Source organism: Bombina bombina, chromosome 1 (genome assembly GCF_027579735.1).
Source record: "Bombina bombina isolate aBomBom1 chromosome 1, aBomBom1.pri, whole genome shotgun sequence".
Classification (NCBI taxonomy): Eukaryota; Metazoa; Chordata; class Amphibia; order Anura; family Bombinatoridae; genus Bombina; species Bombina bombina.
The window spans coordinates 467,546,078-467,566,718 of record NC_069499.1 but is presented as its reverse complement, the minus strand read 5'-3'; the positions used below and the strand labels follow the sequence as shown (position 1 = coordinate 467,566,718).

At 38.5% G+C, this 20,641-nt stretch overlaps 1 long non-coding RNA gene across 2 annotated transcripts in view; it reads right to left on the bottom strand.

Annotated features, from left to right (window-relative positions):
- LOC128645471 (uncharacterized) overlaps positions 1-9,093 on the bottom strand; it is a 207,162-nt gene extending 198,069 nt beyond the window's left edge. The window contains exon 1 of one of the 2 annotated variants that reach the window (XR_008400118.1): positions 9,034-9,093. This is a non-coding gene — a long non-coding RNA (uncharacterized LOC128645471). The remainder of the gene's footprint in view (positions 1-9,033) is intronic. The other variant, XR_008400119.1, reaches the window with a different exon arrangement.
- Positions 9,094-20,641: the final 11,548 nt, after the last annotated feature.

Here is a 20,641-nt window from a genome sequence, read left to right as displayed (position 1 = left end):
ACCTATATTATATTTATTAACCCCTAATCTGCCCCCCCCCCAACGTCGCCGCCACCTACCTACACTTATTAACCCCTAATCTGCCGACCGGACCTCACCGCCACTATAATAAATGTATTAACCCCTAAACCGCCGCTCTCCCGCCTCGCAAACACTATAATACATTTTATTAACCCCTAATCTGCCCTCCCTAACATCGCCGCCACCTACCTACAATTATTGACCCCTAATCTCCCACCCCCAATGTCGCCGCTACTATAATAAAGTTATTAACCCCTAACCCTAACACCTCCTAAGTTAAATATAATTTAAATTAAACGAAATAAATTTACTATCATTAAATAAATTATTCCTATTTAAAAACTAAATACTTACCTATAAAATAAACCCTAATATAGCTACAATATAACTAATAGTTACATTGTAGCTATTTTAGGATTTATATTTATTTTACAGGCAACTTTGTATTTATTTTAACTAGGTAGAATAGCTATTAAATAGTTAATAACTATTTAATAGCTACCTAGTTAAAATAATTACAAAATTACCTGTAAAATAAATCCTAACCTAAGTTACAAATACACCTAACACTACACTATCAATAAATTAATTAAATAAATTACCTACAATTATCTAAACTAAAATACAATTAAATAAACTAAACTACAAAAAAACAAAACACTAAATTACAGAAAAAATTACAAGAAGTTTAAACTAATTAACCTAATCTAAGCCCCCTAATAAAATAAAAAAGCCCCCCAAAATAATAAAATGCCCTACCCTATCCTAAATTACAAAGTAATCAGCTCTTTTACCAGCCCTTAAAAGGGCTTTTTGGGGGGCATTGCCCCAAAGTAATCAGCTCTTTTACCTGTAAATAAAAATACAATACGCCCCCCCAACATTACAACCCACCACCCACATACCCCTACTCTAAAACCCACCCAAACCAGCCTTAAAAAAAAATAACACTAACCCCCTGAAGATCTCCCTACCTTGAGTCATCTTCACTCAGCCAAGCCGAATTCTTCATCCAAGTGGGGCACAAGAGGTCCTCCATCCGATTGAAGTCTTCATCCAAGCAGAATCTTCTATCTTCATCCATCCGGAGCGGAGCAGCAGCATCCTGAAGACCTCCGACGCGGAACATCCATCCTGGCCGACGACTTCCCGACGAATGACGGTTCCTTTAAATGACGTCATCCAAGATGGCGTCCCTCGAATTCCGATTGGCTGATAGGATTCTATCAGCCAATCGGAATTAAGGTAGGAAAATTCTGATTGGCTGATTCAATCAGCCAATCAGATTGAAGTTCAATCCAATTGGCTGATCCAATCAGATTGACCTTGCATTCTATTGGCTGATCGGAACAGTCGTCGGCCAGGATGGATGTTCCACGTCGGAGGTCTTCAGGATGCTGCCGCTCCGCTCCGGATGGATGAAGATAGAAGATTCCGCTTGGATGAAGACTTCAATCAGATGGAAGACCTCTTGTGTCCCGCTTGGATGAAGAATTCGGCTTGGCTGAGTGACGACGACTCAAGGTAGGGAGATCTTCAGGGGGTTAGTGTTAGGTTTTTTTAAGGGGGGTTTGGGTGGGTTTTAGAGTAGGGGTATGTGGGTGGTGGGCTGTAATGTTGGGGGGGTATTGTATTTTTATTTACAGGTAAAAGAGCTGATTACTTTGGGGCAATGCCCTGCAAAAGCCCTTTTAAGGGCTGGTAAAAGAGCTGATTACTTTGTAATTTAGGATAGGGTAGGGCATTTTATTATTTTGGGGGGCTTTTTTATTTTATTAGGGGGCTTAGATTAGGTGTAATTAGTTTAAACTTCTTGTAATTTTTTTTTATTTTCTGCAATTTAGTGTTTTTTTTATTATAGTTTAGTTTATTTAATTGTATTTTAGTTTAGATAATTGTGGGTAATTTATTTAATTAATTTATTGATAGGGTAGTGTTAGGTGTATTTGTAACTTAGGTTAGGATTTATTTTACAGGTAATTTTGTAATTATTTTAACTAGGTAGATATTAAATAGTTATTAACTATTTAATAGCTATTCTACCTAGTTAAAATAAATACAAAGTTGCCTGTAAAATAAATATAAATCCTAAAATAGCTACAATGTAACTATTAGTTATATTGTAGCTATATTAGGGTTTATTTTATAGGTAAGTATTTAGTTTTAAATAGGAATCATTTATTTAATGATAGTAAATTTATTTTGTTTAATTTAAATTATATTTAACTTAGGGGGGTGTTAGGGTTAGACTTAGGTTTAGGGGTTAATAAATTTATTATAGTAGCGGCGACTTTGGGGGCGGCAGATTAGGGGTTAATAATTGTAGGTAGGTGGCGGCGATGTTAGGGAGGGCAGATTAGGGGTTAATAAAATGTATTATAGTGTTTGCGAGGCGGGAGTGAGGCGGTTTAGGGGTTAATAAATTTATTATAGTGGCGGCGATGTCCGGTCGGCAGATTAGGGGTTAATAAGTGTAGGTAGGTGGCGGCGACGTTGGGGGGCAGATTAGGGGTTAATAAATATAATATAGGTGTCGGCGATGTTAGGGACAGCAGATTAGGGGTTCATAGGGATAATGTAGGTTGCGGCGGTGTCCGGAGCAGCAGATTAGGGGTTAATAATATAATGTAGGTGTCAGCGATAGCGGGGAGGCAGATTAGGGGTTAATAAGTGTAAGATTAGGGGTGTTTAGACTCGGGGTTCATGTTAGGGTGTTAGGTGTAGACTTAGAGAGTGTTTCCCCATAGGAAACAATGGGGCTGCGTTAGGAGCTGAACGCTGCTTTTTTGCAGGTGTTAGGTTTTTTTTCAGCCAGCTCAGCCCCATTGTTTCCTATGGGGATATCGTGCATGAGCACGTTTTTCCAGCTTACCGCTACCGTAAGCAACGCTGGTATTGAGGGTTGAAGTGGAGCTAAATTATGCTCAACGCTCCCTTTTCTGAGGCTAACGCAGCCATTCAGACAACTCGTAATACCAGCGTTGACTTAAGGGTGCGCTGGAAAAAAAAGGCTTGTTAGTACCGCGGGTCTTTACCGACAAAACTCCAAATCTAGGCGATTGTTTGTCAGATAACGGTCATTTGTTAGCGGAGGCTTTTTGCTGTGGTTATGATCTTTTAAATGCCTTGTGAATCTCACACTTGTTTAAATTTTTAAATGTTAACAAAGTTTCTACCTGAGTCCACTTGATTTCCCTTCATATACTCCATTTGGAGTCTCCTATGGGCTTTAAAATCTAGAGCTTGATGTTAAGCTATAGAATATGTGAGTATTTGACTTACCATACCTCTTTCCTTGAAGTTTAAACAGGACTTCACCATTTGAACTTTTTGGTTTTTTTCCCTGAGGTTTTATCCCTGGAAATCTTCCACTTTATTCCTGTACCAAGCTTGTTTGGATTGATTAATTTCCATATGTACATATCCTTTAAGCACAACACAATGTTTGAATATATATATATATATATATATATACACACATATATATATACACACACTCTATATATACTCTCTCTCTCTCTCTCTCTCTCTCTCTCTCTCTCTCTCTCTCTCTCTCTCTCTCTCTCTCTCTCTCTCTCTCTCTATATATATATATATATATATATATATATATATATATATATATATATATATATAATTAGGCATGCAGATAGTTTGGCAAAAAAAATACAGTTGTTGCTAAGATGTAACAATATAGTCAGCTTACTAAAATAAGACAAGACATCATTGGCACATGGTGATTTGGCATCAGAAGTTAGTCTGTATGATGTGGTCCCTGGCTGTAGCATATACTGTATATAATGTGTGCATATATATATATATATATATATATATATATATATATTAATTTTATTTCCTCCTTTCAATGATTATTCTATATAGCTGTGCATTGTATTTCTAAAACAGCAACATATCTTAAAATTCTACCATGCAAATAGTGAAATAATGTATGATAATTTTGAAAGGCAAAATTTATATTTACACATTATGGGAATGCTCTTGTATTTTAAAAGTTTCAAAGAATTTGTGTTAAAATATGGATTTATATTAAAAATGCTTTTTGAAGTTTGTGATTGTGTTTCTTACTACAACGCTTCCTACTTTTAATTGCTTCTAAAGCAAAGATACCTTGAGTGATACTTTTCATTTAGGCCCTTGGCACCCAAAGAGGGATGCAATGCATTATGGACCTGTTTTGCAACCTAGATGATAAGGTTACTACCCAATACGTGATGTAAAAGGCTGGATTGGTCTATCAGGACACCAGGAGATTTCCTTTTGGGCCATAGCACCTGTGGCTGGCCAGCTACAATTTAAGAGGTGGTACTGCTGGTAAGATGATGCAGCTGTATAACTCTCTCATTTGAGCTACAGGTATTAAGGTCACAAAGTATTTCCTTGTAAGTTTTATTTCCTAAATCATGCACCATTTTAGTAGCCCTCCTTAGAATGGTGTAGTGTCTTCTCCAGATCACTCTATGGGTAAATATTTTCACACAGTGAAAGGGAGTCATGGGTGAAATTGTGTTGCAGGGTGTCTAAAAGACAACAATCTGGCATTTCTTTATTAGAAACTAATATAGTTGAATTCTGGGAAAAAATATTGAGAGGAGTATCCCAGCAATCCCCTTGAGTAAAATGTGGCGTGCGCTTTCTATGAACTCAATAGAAAATAGGGCTGGTCTTCAAATTATTCCAGGGCTGCTTTTAATTACCATTCCGGCCCTGATGACGTAACTAATTCAGGCCAGGGAATGTTCTAAATAGTAGTACATGTATTTATTTACTATTTAGTCACCATTGATTGATATATATATATTAATAATACATGTTAATAAAAGCCTAATGCCAGAAGTTTTCAGGACAATATATAGAGGAAAGACTGAGCTTCCTTTATGAGTAACGCTGTGTGGAAAATCTCTTTGGTCCCTCAGACCATGTTAACTACAGTAACTATGCTCCATTAAATTCAAATAATTTCTTCTGGATCAAAAAATACAAGATCTTCTACAAGAAAAAGACTACATTACATGGTACATCGGTTTATGGTGCCAGCAATAGACACCTTTTTATTTTCTCACTTTTACCTAAGACCTCTGAAAACCAATTCCCTAACTTATTTGAATCAACCCAGTAAGAATGTCACTCATATAATCCATCTATTCTTACCCAGTCAGATGATTTCTCAGCTGGTGGAACAATAGATCAAATTTGGCAAAAGAATGCAACCTATATCTCATTTATAAAGTAGTAAGCAGAAAGCCTGTTGAAAGTGGAAGACGTGCATTAAGCTCCCTAAGGTCACCTTGAGAGAACACCCTACAGACAAACATCACAATTGTACAGTTTTTCATTTTCCGTACGGGCAAAGCTAATGTTTCACTAAATAAATAATCAAGATGAAACATCCTTTATTAAAGAATTGGAATAAATTCTACAAGGAAGTAATTGCATACTCAGCAGTTTCACACTTAGAAAGAAGTAGAAATTTGTGGTCATATTATTAAAAGAAGACAACGCACAAACTGGAAGCATATATAGTTTAGTAGTTAAAGGATTACTTTCTGTTATAATTTTTAAGCTAAACAACTAACATATTAAAGTTAATAAACATTAATTAAAACCTACTGACCTATATTTTCTCCAAAACGAAGTTTCATAACATTCTAAAAGTTATATCTTTTATTCGCCAATGATGTCACATTATCCTGCCCACTATTTTCAGCACTGCATGTTCAAAATACTTAAACCAATAACTTTGTGTTTAAAGCGCCATTTTGAAACCTAGGTATTGTAAACGAATTGGTACAGAGCAAAGGATACCCACAGAGTGGGTTTGGAAAACAATTAAATTTGCAGACAAGATTTCTGATATACGGTAGAGATATGTTAATGAAATGCTATTGATAAAAAGCGTATTTGGGGTAGTTAGTAACAGGCATATAAAATATTTACTTACAGTGTCCCTTTAATGAAATTCAGGCATGAAAGACATATACACAGTAAGAAATGTGTCATTAAAGGGACAGTCAACACCAGAATTGTTGTTGTTTATAAAGAAAGATAATCCCTTTATTACCCATTCCCCAGTTTTGCATAACCAACACAGTTATAATAATACACGTTTTACCTCTGTAATTATCTTGTATCTAAGCTTCTGTTGACTGCCCCCTTATTTCAGTTCTTTTGACAGACATGCAGTTTAGCCAATCAGTGCTCAGTCCTAGGTCACTTTACGTGCATGAGCTCAATGTTATCTATATGAAACATGTGAACTAATGCCCTCTAGTGGTCAAAATTTATTCAGATTAGAGGCAGTCTTCAAGGTCTAAGAAATTAGCATATGAACCTCCTAGTTTTAGCTTTAACCTAAGAATACCAAGAGAACAAAGCAAAATTGGTGATAAAAGTAAATTGGGAAGTTGTTTAAAATTGCATGCCCTATTTAAAACATGAAAGGTTTTTTTGGACTTGACTGTCCCTTTAATGGATGGTTTGAGGTAGTGTTAACAGTAAAAACTAACTCAAAATGGTAGCTGTGTACTCCAGCCAAGGTGTCTCCTATGAACCCCAAAGCTAATTTAACTGGCCATCATAAAGAATGTCAACAGTTACTTTTATTGTTAAAGATGGAAATAAATAAAACCCCAATCAAACATCATAAAAAAGGAGCTTTCACTTTTAGATGATGAGTCTGGCGATCCTGTGAAAATGATTAGAGGTGGTAAAGACAAGCACTGTGAGGGGCTTAAAGAATGACTGGGATAAGCATAAGGCTATCCTATGGAATAATTAAGCTTAGAATGTTTAGAAATGTAGGCAGTTTCATCATTGCTGTGGTATTTATGATTAACTAATAAATTCATTAGGCATTAATAACTATTAATACAGAGGAACAAATGTTCAGAAGAAAAACAAAGAGGAAAAAAGGAGGTGAGGAAAATCAGGCAGGGTGAGGGAAGGAATGCTCACAAGCTTAAACTGTGGTCTCTTACCTTATAGGTTGCTATCTCTACTTCAAGGACATAGTAGGCTTACTGATCTCATCACCACTGTAATGCTGACTGGGATATCAGATTTTCAGTAGGTAGCATGGGCCAGATTTGACAGATATGTTGTCATACACACAGGCTTTAGCGCATATTGGAGTTTCCCATAAAATGTCCAGCTCCAGCATATGCTCTAAATGTCCTTGTTTTAACACTGAACTCAAAATATGTCATCTTTTCAATTAATGGAAAATATTTTAAAATGAGTTTGATTTGTTTAATCACAGGGGCATTATCAGTGTAGTGGGCTTGTTTGTTTGTTGAGTTATAGATTGTTCTAACATTTATTAGTGTAAAGGTGCTTAGAATTCTTTTTTTTTTTTTTTTACTTTAATTGATTGAACAGGTAGTTTTTGTATCTGTTTGATGATGTTGCATTCTAATGTCATTGAATATGGTGGTGGTAATGTGTGCTTTGCACATGTGGGAAAAAAGCTACTTTAAAAAAAATGTTTTGAGATACCTTGTAATAATTTTTGTCTGAGGGTTTATCATGTCCTTTTACCTGTGGAATTCTATAAGTGAAAAATGTCCCTGATAATATGTTGATAATTATAAAATTTGCAAAACCAATAATGAAAAAAATAATTTGGATTAACAATGAAAACGTCAGATTACAATTGCATCAACATCAAAAAGGGCCCATCTGCAGCTATTACCATGACAATAAATCACCAAACACAGAGTTCCATGAGAAATGGGAGGGGCACTTAGCTGATCAGGTGATAGACGCAACCAATGGGCTAGATTCATGGAGGTTATTAGGGTAAGATTATGTTAGAAATTTAATTGAGGCTCAATTCTAGATGATTGCTAATGGGTGTTCCCCGATTATCACCTATAGTTGTGTTAGTTGGTATAATACTTGATATCCCGCACATAAAATATGAAACAATAGCAAGTCAGTAAAACAAAACTTACACACGCAATATTGATCAATGAATTCTGTATCAACAGCCTAATGATCTGTTATAAATTAACGTATTATTATTGGCGCATACAGGTCATATTCTCAATGGAAATAGGAAATGTATGTAACGTCTCAATTACATCACATATTTTAAGTATTACTAGCGTAGCAATAATAATGTATTTAATATGCCACCTTAATTACTGTTGTGATGTTACGCAATCCCAGAGCTTTTGAAAGGTGTCGAGCGCAGGTCTAGAGTATGGAAATGTATTTGCCTCTCTGACAGCTTCAGAAAGAAGCATCTAGTGGCTAGAATATACAACCTAAGCAGGAAAAAAAGGAAAATATGAAGAAAGAGGTTGGAAACTGGGGAAGGGGTAGGGTTAGGCTATCTTTTGTGGTCAGTAAAAGTGAATATAGAGGCCTGGATCAGTATGCAGCTTTCAGCAGGGACTTTACATATGATATAGGTCAAGTAAAGAGATTTCCTAGGTGTATACAATTTCTTGAAAAAACTCCTAAAAATATATTTAACAAGACAAATCATTCTTCAGAATGCGTCCCACTGTCTTCTTTAGGAAAAGACATCAGATCATAAACAATATTACAATGTTTCTGATTCTCACTAGACTAAATTCTAAATCACACACAACCTGAAAGCTTAAGAAAATGATCTAAAACTGCAGTGGCACAGCTCATATCTTAAACTGACAGACTCCAAGTGATTATTGCATGGACAATATCAAGCATATGTCAAATGATTTGCAAATAATTTATGTCACCTTATCTTCCATTATTGTTTTTGCAGAGGACATAAACTGTGTCACCAATATTAAATTGTGTCTGCAGAAAATGCCTAGCTCAGCTTTTCTCTAGCTACGGATGTAAAACCATCTGTACAGAGACAAACATGCATATGGCCGTCATTTGTCCAACATCTTACACAATGTGAAGGTTTTTACTTGAAATGCCAACCTATGTGGCAGATGATGTATGTGTTTCTTCAGTCCTGTGATTACCAGCACCGAGCCGTCGTGCAGTGCTCCTCACCTCATCAGTTCCACAAGCTGCACTCTGAGGTGCGTGAAGCATTTGCTGCAAGATGGCTTCTGACATGCAGCAACGAAAAAGCTTCCCAGTGTGAATATTTCACTGTAGTTGCTGTAAGGATGAGGGTCATGTTTCAACCTGCAGGAATTAGTATGGGTAATGATTTCATGATGGGGAAAAATATTTGAAAAACAAAACACATTAAATGGAAAATAAAGGGTAAAGAATATTGACCTTCATAGCAGTGTTATACTAAAATATCTAATAAATGATCAGGAACGCCGTCTAAATTGTTGTACACTTAGCGCCTCTCTTTTCCACATTTTTCATATTTCTGTGCAGTTTTACATTCTGTAATGTTGTTTGCATTGATGGTGGAGAAACTGGAGGATATTTTGCCTAACAGTAAAGAAGCCTGCTGTTTTTTTACAGAGGCACCAATAACCAGGCCAGCATATGTATAAGTACTAAAATAAATGTGACTTAAAAAAAAAATGTAATAAATGAATAAAAACATGTAAATATTGTATTTCCTTGTACTAAATAGTGCAAGGTAAAGACATTTTTATAAAAATTGCACTAAATTACAAATTAAGTACAATCAAAAGAAGCATTCAATACTGTAATTTTGTATACACAATTTAGGTTTTGCAAATTAAAGGGACAGTTCACCCATTTAAATTTTCCCAATGATCCATTTTACCTTGTTTACAAGTAGCTCCTATTTTGACATTTGAAATAGCTGATTTAGCTTGTGGTTTCCCAACCTATACTGAAAGTTTTGATACTGGAGTCTCAGCTATTGAATAGCCTAAGTAAACACAGCCAGCAGAAGAAATGACACTCCCAGTGGGGTGCAGGATAGTTAAGTAATAACATGATAATTTTCCATTGTTCTCTCTATGTGTTGAGCTTTAGTTTTTCAGAAAAATATAAGATAAGGATGCAAGTGTGTGTACATAAAGTGATAACATAATGATATATGATATTACCTGAAACTTAACCCATTGTAATATGCTGTGGTTTAAAAGCACAAAACCAGCTACTTCATATACACAAATTAACCTGAAATGAATTACTCATACATTTTATACTCTGCAACTGGTATAACAAGTCATTGAAAATACATTCATATAAAAACAATTTTACAGTGTACTGTTCCTTTAAAGGGCCTGGTGGAATTCATGTTCTGAGTCTCCCTCACTGTGGTCGGTTAGGAACTGATATAAATGAGTTTTCTTCTGATCTAAGCAACTACGGTGTAACAAGCTGCAGCGTCAGGTAAATGTCACCATAATTATGTATGATGGAGTCACTCCAGAATCTCAGGGCTGGGATTTTCTATGGAAGTAGCACATTTTCAGCAGTATTTTATAGCAAAAGCAGGCAAAATAAATAATGAATGTCAATTGCAATGTTGTTTTTATATATTTAATTGAGGATTACATTTTAAGTTTTTTATTATAAAAAACTTTCTTATATACTTAAATTCCTGTTTATTATTACTAAGATGATCTCATATTTTAAACCGGACATGGCCAACTGGTGACCTGTATACCACATTCAGCCCTCTGCACTAGTCTTTGCAACCACTGAAAAAAGCAGAGCGAACAATGGCCCAGGAAAAAGTGGAACCAAGAATGTGTCCTTTGGTGTCATTTGGTGGGTCAACAAAAAAGGTGACCACAAGTTTAAAACACCCCCCGAAAAAAAACAAAAAACATTTAGAGTGGAGAACAGCAGAGAAAGGATATCCTGCAACCTCACCTAAATATAAGCCTGTGCCACTGGACATTTTCACAGAATCTATTTCATAGTCATAAAATTATATGCAGCCCTTACGGCTACTAAAGCATTGATCTGTGGCCCTCATGTGTTATTAAGTTGGCCATCACGGTTCTAAACCTCTATCTCCATCTATCTATAGGGTACTTATAGAGTGCAAATTAATCACCCGTGAGGGGCTCAAGGCGCTAAGGGAAAGTGGAAAGGAGGAGGGGGGAGGGGATGGGCATTCAGTTGAAGAGCCAGGTTTTGAGGTCCTTTCTGAACTTTGTAAGGGAGGTGGATTGTCTGAGGTGCAGCGGGAGGGTGTTCCATGTCTTTGCTGCCATGTAGGAGGATCTTCTGCCCGCTATGAATTTGCTGATGCGGGGGATGACTGCGAGTGCTTGATCGGCCGATCGGAGTTGTCTGGTGGGGGTGTAGAAATTTAAGCAGTGGTTGATGTATTCGGGTCCGATGTTGTGCAGGGCCTTAAAGGTGATTCTCTTGTTGATGGGGAGCCAGGGAAAGTTCCTTAGGTGTTCGGTGATGTGGCATTGGCGAGGGATGTTGAGGATGTGTCTGGCTGAGGTGTTCTGGATACGTTGGAGTCTCTTTTGGAGTTTGATGGTGGAGCCGGCGTAGAGTGCGTTGCCGTAGTACAACCGGCTGCTGACGAGGGCGTTGGTGACGGATTTCTTGGTCTCGGTAGGGATCCACTTTAAGATTTTGCATAGCAGCTGGAGAATGTAGAAGTATGTTGAGGTGATGGCATTGATTTGTCGGTCCATGGAGAGTGAAGAGTCCAGGATGAAGCCTAGATTTTGTGCGTGGTCAGTTGGGGTTGGAGAGTGACCGAGGGCTGTGGGTCACCAGGAGTCGTTCCATGCAGATTTATTGAGTCTGAGGAGGACTTTGGTTTTGTCTGTGTTCAGTTTGAGCTGGTTGTCATTCATCCAGGCGGTGACTGCTGTCAGGCCTTCGTGGATGTTCTTTTTGGCGGCAGTGGGATCTCGGGTGAGTGAGATGATTACGAAAAGAAGAGATTCCAATGGCACTACTTATTTAGTAATTATAGACTTCTATCCAATAATAGGATACTTGGGTATAATTAACCAAAGTTCCGGGGTAGGTGTTGTGTATATTAGAAACTACAAAATTTGAAAATTGTGGAGAAAAAAGAATTCTGCACAAGTATACACATTTAGCACTCTGAAGTCTGGAGGATTAAATCACCCTGATTAAATCACCCTTAGGTGATATTACAAATCACAGAAATGATATGTCAGTACTGTGGTAAATATGGGTAAGATAGATAGAAGAGAACTTAATTAAAAATTTACTTTTATTAAACCATTTAAAAAGATTCTCACATACACACAACACACAATTAAAAAGAGTTAGATGATTAACTGGGTGTCGTCGGGGTAGGAGACGATGTTGAGGTCGTGGCGTCGAATAATGGCGGCGAGAGGGGCCATGTAGATGTTGAAGAGGGTGGGGCTCATTAAAGAGCCTTGCGGTACACCGCAGTTGACTGGTGTGGGTTTGGAGGAGAAGGGCGGGAGTCTGACTTTCTGGGTCCTGCCCGGGAGGAAGGAGGTGATCCATTCCAGGGCTTTACTGCAGATGCTGGCATCGTGTAGGCAGGTGCTGTGGTCGACAGTGTCGAATGCTGCTGAGAGGTCTAGGAGGATGAGGGCGGCGGTTTCTCCTCTGTCGAGCATGGCAAGGATGTCGTCTGTGACGGCGAGGAGGGCGGTCTCTGTGCAAACCTCCTACTTAAAGGAAAAATGTTCATTTATGATTCAGATAGAACATACAATTTTAAACAACTTTCCAATTTACTTCTATTATCAAATTTGCTTAATTATCTTGTTATCCATTGCTGAAGAACAACATTGCACTACTGGCAGGAAGCTTAACACATCTAGTTATCCAATCACAAGAGACAAATGTTTGCAGGCACCAATTAGCAGCAGCTCCCAATTGCGTATTCTTTTTCAAAAAAGGAAAACTAAGAGAACGAAGCACATTTGAAAATAGAAGTGAATTTAAAAGTGTCTTAAAATTGCATGTTCTATCTGAATCATGGAAGTTTAATTTTGACATTCCTATCCCTTTATTATAATTAAAACAACCAACTAAACAAAACAGTAGACGGATGTGTTTTTTTTTTTTAACTAGAATTCTAAATCTCTTTTGTGTGAAATATAGAATTTTTCCTGATTATCTTTCAACCATTGAAATGGTCATTGATATTGATCAGAGGTTCTACTTAATTTGGTACCTCTGGGCTGCTGCCCCACTTGCACCGAAAATATTATTTCTTACATAGCAAGAGATAAATAATAATTTCAGTCATGATTAATAAAACAAATTTCTCAACCTGACTAATGCTGAAAACTTAGAACAAGTGTGTTATCATTGTTGTGAGAGCCATGGGAGCTTTGTGCTGCTTTTAAGCAAAGAAATTCACAGGAAATGAAGCGTTTTCCAGCAGTCCAGCAGATCCTAAGAGGCCTCATTAAGTGCGTCTCAGCAATGCTATCTGTTTGTAAGTTGGAGGTAATCTTTTACAACAGTGAACTGCGAGAACAGTTTGTCCTTTTCAAAGGTGATTATGAATTGCAGTTTGTTAAACTTTCCCATCCAAATGTTTAAATAAAATGTATAATGTATTGGTGTTTGCAACACAAGGATTAAAGTACCACCTTTTTTTTAAAGGAACATGAAACCCACATTTTTTCTTTCATGATTTAGATAGAGAATGCAATGTTAAACAACTTTCTAATTTACTTCTATTATCTAATTTGCTTTATTCTCTTGATATCCTTTGCTGAAATGCATATCTAGATAGGCACAGTAGCTGCTGATTGCTGACTGCACATAGATGCCTCGCATGATTGGCTCACCCATATACATTGCTATTTCTTCAACAAAGTATATCTAAAGAATGAAGCAAAATTGATAATATAAGCACATTGGAATGCTGTTTAAAATTGTATTCTCTATATGAATCATGAAAGAAAAAAATTGGGTGTAATGTCCCTTTAAGGGACAAATAAAAATGTAAAGCATGGAAACCTAAACAACTGCCCTAGGAGGCGGCGTCTTGAAACTTATATTTTTGTGTAGCAGCGTTTCAAACTAAGATATTGGGCAAAATTTATCAAGTCCCGAAAAAATGCGCCTAAAAAGTTGCGATTATTTCCGCAATAGTTCGCAATGTGTGAAATCAAAAATGTCACCAGTATTTATCAAAATTCTAGAGACATTTTGGGGGCAAAACTTTTTTGCGATGTCAAGCAAATAGCTGATCCTAGTTTTTTTGCGAAAATTTCATTTTCACTTTATTTAGCAATCTTATTTTTAGACACTGGTAAATGGTTTATTGTTTTAATCAAGTGATCATTTGTAGGAATGTTATTTCTTATATATTAAAGTTATTTTTATTTTGCCCCTTCTTTGGCTCGGTTTCATTGAGAAAGGTTGCCTGTTTTTTGGAGCTCATCTTCGTTCTTTTTAATACACTTATTTCAATTGCATTTAAATTATTTTACTTTTTTTTATAAATTTGTGTATACCTTTTTGTTATTTAATTATTATTATTCAGGTTCTGCGCCTTGTGGGCAATTTCTAACCCTAGATACAGAAAGAAAAAGACATATTTCCATTTTCCCTGTAGACAAACAACAATATTGCTCTTTATTTTTCTCTACTCGCAACCTACAAATTGGCGAGATTAAAAACAGTGAATATTGCATGCGCTACTTTTCATAAATATATGAGAACTGCGAATATATACGGGTATTTTAAAATGCCAATAGACATTAATACAAAAAAATAGGCATTTCCAGACAACTTATTCGCATATATTTAAGACTTGTGAATGGTCATGAGTCAATTTGTTTGCACATATGAAAAGTTGCGACTTTATTGGCGCATAACCTTTCATAAATATGGCGATATTTTTTTTTATGACAAATGTGAGAATTTTCTTATTCTCACTTTGATAAATCTTGCCCATTGTAGTACTTGCTCTATTACAATATTTTCAGGTGTTCTTGCAATTAAAGAGACATTATAGTGCAAAATACATGCTCTGATTCCTTAGAACATATCATTTGGGACTTTATCGGCTAGATTTGGAGTTTTGTCGGTAACGACCCGGAAAACTAACGCCGGCTTTTTTCTGGCCGCACCATAAAAATAACTCTGGTATTGAGAGTCCACATAAAGGCTGCGTTAGGCTCCAAAAGAGGAGCGTAGAGCATTTTTAACGCAGCTTCAACTCTCGATACCAGAGTTGCTTACGCAAGCGGCCAGCCTCAAAAACGTGCTCGTGCACGATTCTCTCATAGGAAACAATGGGGCTGTTTGAGCTGAAAAAAAACCTAACACCTGCAAAAAAAAGCCGTGTTCAGCTCCTAACGCAGCCCCATTGTTTGCTATGCGGAAACACTTCCTACGTCTGCACCTAACACTCTAACATGTACCCCGAGTCTAAACACCCCTAACCTTACACTTATTAACCCCTATTCTGCCGCCCCGCTATCGCTGACCCCTGCATATTATTATTATTAACCCCTAATCTGCCGCTCCGTTAACCGCCGCTACTTACATTATCCCTATGTACCCCTAATCTGATGCCCCTAACACCGCCGACCCCTATATTATATTTATTAACCCCTAATCTGCCCCCCACAACGTCGCCTCCACCTGCCTACACTTATTAACCCCTAATCTGCCGACCGGACCTGAGCGCTACTATAATAAAGTTATTAACCCCTAATCCGCCTCACTAACCCTATAATAAATAGTATTAACCCCTAATCTGCCCTCCCTAACATCGCCGACACCTAACTTCAATTATTAACCCCTAATCTGCCGACCGGAGCTCACCGCTATTCTAATAAATGTATTAACCCCTAAAGCTAAGTCTAACCCTAACACTAACACCCCCCTAAGTTAAATATAATTTACATCTAACGAAATTAATTAACTCTTATTAAATAAATTATTCCTATTTAAAGCTAAATACTTACCTGTAAAATAAATCCTAATATAGCTACAATATAAATTATAATTATATTATAGCTATTTTAGGATTAATATTTATTTTACAGGTAACTTTGTATTTATTTTAACCAAGTACAATAGCTATTAAATAGTTAAGAACTATTTAATAGCTAAAATAGTTAAAATAATTACAAAATTACCAGTAAAATAAATCCTAACCTAAGTTACAATTAAACCTAACACTACACTATCAATAAATTAATTAAATAAACTACCTACAATTACCTACAATTAACCTAACACTACACTATCAATAAATAAATTAAATACAATTCCTACAAATAACTACAATGAAATAAACTAACTAAAGTACAAAAAATAAAAAAGAACTAAGCTACAAAAAATAAAAAAATATTTACAAACATAAGAAAAATATTACAACAATTTTAAACTAATTACACCTACTCTAAGCCCCCTAATAAAATAACAAAGACCCCCAAAATAAAAAATGCCCTACCCTATTCTAAATTACTACAGTTCAAAGCTCTTTTACCTTACCAGCCCTGAACATGCCCCAAAGAATTCAGCTCTTTTGCCTGTAAAAAAAACAGAATTTATGTTTACCTGATAAATTACTTTCTCCAACGGTGTGTCCGGTCCACGGCGTCATCCTTACTTGTGGGATATTCTCTTCCCCAACAGGAAATGGCAAAGAGCCCAGCAAAGCTGGTCACATGATCCCTCCTAGGCTCCGCCTACCCCAGTCATTCGACCGACGTTAAGGAGGAATATTTGCATAGGAGAAACCATATGGTACCGTGGTGACTGTAGTTAAAGAAAATAAATTATCAGACCTGATTAAAAAAAAAAAAACCAGGGCGGGCCGTGGACCGGACACACCGTTGGAGAAAGTAATTTATCAGGTAAACATAAATTCTGTTTTCTCCAACATAGGTGTGTCCGGTCCACGGCGTCATCCTTACTTGTGGGAACCAATACCAAAGCTTTAGGACACGGATGAAGGGAGGGAGCAAATCAGGTCACCTAAATGGAAGGCACCACGGCTTGCAAAACCTTTCTCCCAAAAATAGCCTCAGAAGAAGCAAAAGTATCAAACTTGTAAAATTTGGTAAAAGTGTGCAGTGAAGACCAAGTCGCTGCCCTACATATCTGATCAACAGAAGCCTCGTTCTTGAAGGCCCATGTGGAAGCCACAGCCCTAGTGGAATGAGCTGTGATTCTTTCGGGAGGCTGCCGTCCGGCAGTCTCGTAAGCCAATCTGATGATGCTTTTAATCCAAAAAGAGGAGAGAGGTAGAAGTTGCTTTTTGACCTCTCCTTTTACCGGAATAAACAACAAACAAGGAAGATGTTTGTCTAAAATCCTTTGTAGCATCTAAATAGAATTTTAGAGCGCGAACAACATCCAAATTGTGCAACAAACGTTCCTTCTTCGAAACTGGTTTCGGACACAGAGAAGGTACGATAATCTCCTGGTTAATGTTTTTGTTAGAAACAACTTTTGGAAGAAAACCAGGTTTAGTACGTAAAACCACCTAATCTGCATGGAACACCAGATAAGGAGGAGAACACTGCAGAGCAGATAATTCTGAAACTCTTCTAGCAGAAGAAATTGCAACTAAAAACAAAACTTTCCAAGATAATAACTTAATATCAACGGAATGCAAGGGTTCAAACGGAACCCCCTGAAGAACTGAAAGAACTAAATTGAGACTCCAAGGAGGAGTCAAAGGTTTGTAAACAGGCTTAATTCTAACCAGAGCCTGAACAAAAGCTTGAACATCTGGCACAGCGGCCAGCTTTTTGTGAAGTAACACAGACAAGGCAGAAATCTGTCCCTTCAGGGAACTTGCAGATAAACCTTTTTTCCAATCCTTCTTGAAGGAAGGATAGAATCCTAGGAATCTTAACCTTGTTCCAAGGGAATCCTTTAGATTCACACCAACAGATATATTTTTTCCAAATTTTGTGGTAAATCTTTCTAGTTACAGGCTTTCTGGCCTGAACAAGAGTATCGATAACAGGATCTGAGAACCCTCGCTTCGATAAGATCAAGCGTTCAATCTCCAAGCAGTCAGCTGGAGTGAAACCAGATTCGGGTGTTCGAACGGACCCTGAACAAGAAGGTCTCGTCTCAAAGGTAGCTTCCAAGGTGGAGCCGATGACATATTCACCAGATCTGCATACCAAGTCCTGCGTGGTCACGCAGGAGCTATCAAGATCACCGACGCCCTCTCCTGATTGATCCTGGCTACCAGCCTGGGGATGAGAGGAAACGGCGGGAACACGTAAGCTAGTTTGAAGGTCCAAGGTGCTACTAGTGCATCCACTAGAGCCGCCTTGGGATCCCTGGATCTGGACCCGTAGCAAGGAACTTTGAAGTTCTGACGAGAGGCCATCAGATCCATGTCTGGAATGCCCCACAGCTGAGTGACTTGGGCAAAGATTTCCGGATGGAGTTCCCACTCCCCCGGATGTAATGTCTGACGACTCAGAAAATCCGCTTCCCAATTTTCCACTCCTGGGATGTGGATAGCAGACAGGTGGCAGGAGTGAAACTCCGCCCATAGAATGATTTTGGTCACTTCTTCCATCGCCAGGGAACTCCTTGTTCCCCCCTGATGGTTGATGTACGCAACAGTTGTCATGTTGTCTGATTGAAACGTATGAACTTGGCCCTCGCTAGCTGAGGCCAAGCCTTGAGAGCATTGAATATCGCTCTCAGTTCCAGAATATTTATCGGTAGAAGAGATTCTTCCCGAGACCAAAGACCCTGAGCTTTCAGGGATCCCCAGACCGCGCCCCAGCCCATCAGACTGGCGTCGGTCGTGACAATGACCCACTCTGGTCTGCGGAATGTCATCCCTCGTGACAGGTTGTCCAGGGACAGCCACCAACGGAGTGAGTCTCTGGTCCTCTGATTTACTTGTATCTTCGGAGACAAGTCTGTATAGTCCCCATTCCACTGACTGAGCATGCACAGTTGTAATGGTCTTAGATGAATGCGTGCAAAAGGAACTATGTCCATTGCCGCTACCATCAACCCGATCACTTCCATGCACTGAGCTATGGAAGGAAGAGGAACGGAATGAAGTATCCGACAAGAGTCTAGAAGTTTTGTTTTTCTGGCCTCTGTCAGAAAAATCCTCATTTCTAAGGAGTCTATTATGGTTCCCAAGAAGGGAACCCTTGTTGACGGAGATAGAGAACTCTTTTCCACGTTCACTTTCCATCCGTGAGATCTGAGAAAGGCCAGGACAATGTCCGTGTGAGCCTTTGCTTGAGGAAGGGGACGACGCTTGAATCAAAATGTCGTCCAAGTAAGGTACTACAGCAATGCCCCTTGGTCTTAGCACAGCTAGAAGGGACCCTAGTACCTTTGTGAAAATCCTTGGAGCAGTGGCTAATCCGAAAGGAAGCGCCACGAACTGGTAATGTTTGTCCAGGAATGCGAACCTCAGGAACCGATGATGTTCCTTGTGGATAGGAACATGTAGATACGCATCCTTTAAATCCACCGTGGTCATGAATTGACCTTCCTGGATGGAAGGAAGAATTGTTCGAATGGTTTCCATCTTGAACGATGGAACCTTGAGAAACTTGTTTAAGATCTTGAGATCTAAGATTGGTCTGAACGTTCCCTCTTTCTTGGGAACTATAAACAGATTGGAGTAGAACCCCATCCCTTGTTCTCTTAATGGAACAGGATGAATCACTCCCATTTTTAACAGGTCTTCTACACAATGTAAGAATGCCTGTCTTTTTTATGTGGTCTGAAGACAACTGAGACCTGTGGAACCTCCCCCTTGGGGGAAGTCCCTTGAATTCCAGGAGATAACCTTGGGAGACTATTTCTAGTGCCCAAGGATCCAGAACATCTCTTGCCCAAGCCTGAGCGAAGAGAGAGAGTCTGCCCCCCACCAGATCCGGTCCCGGATCGGGGGCCAACATTTCATGCTGTCTTGGTAGCAGTGGCAGGTTTCTTGGCCTGCTTTCCCTTGTTCCAGCCTTGCATTGGTCTCCAAGCTGGCTTGGCTTGAGAAGAATTACCCTCTTGCTTAGAGGACGTAGCACTTTGGGCTGGTCCGTTTCTACGAAAGGGACGAAAATTAGGTTTATTTTTTGCCTTGAAAGGCCGATCCTGAGGAAGGGCGTGGCCCTTACCCCCAGTGATATCAGAGATAATCTCTTTCAAGTCAGGGCCAAACAGCGTTTTTCCCCTTGAAAGGAATGTTAAGTAGCTTGTTCTTGGAAGACGCATCAGCCGACCAAGATTTCAACCAAAGCGCTCTGCGCGCCACAATAGCAAACCCAGAGTTCTTAGCCGCTAACCTAGCCAATTGCAAAGTGGCGTCTAGGGTGAAAGAATTAGCCAATTTGAGAGCATTGATTCTGTCCATAATCTCCTCAAAAGGAGGCGAATCACTATCGACCGCCTTTATCAGCTCATCGAACCAGAAACATGCGGCTGTAGCGACAGGGACAATGCATGAAATTGGTTGTAGAAGGTAACCCTGCTGAACAAACATCTTTTTAAGCAAACCTTCTAATTTTTTATCCATAGGATCTTTGAAAGCACAACTATCCTCTATGGGTATAGTGGTGCGTTTGTTTAAAGTGGAAACCGCTCCCTCGACCTTAGGGACTGTCTGCCATAAGTCCTTTCTGGGGTCGACCATAGGAAACAATTTTTTAAATATGGGGGGAGGGACGAAAGGAATACCGGGCCTTTTCCCATTCTTTATTAACAATGTCCGCCACCCGCTTGGGTATAGGAAAAGCTTCTGGGAGCCCCGGCACCT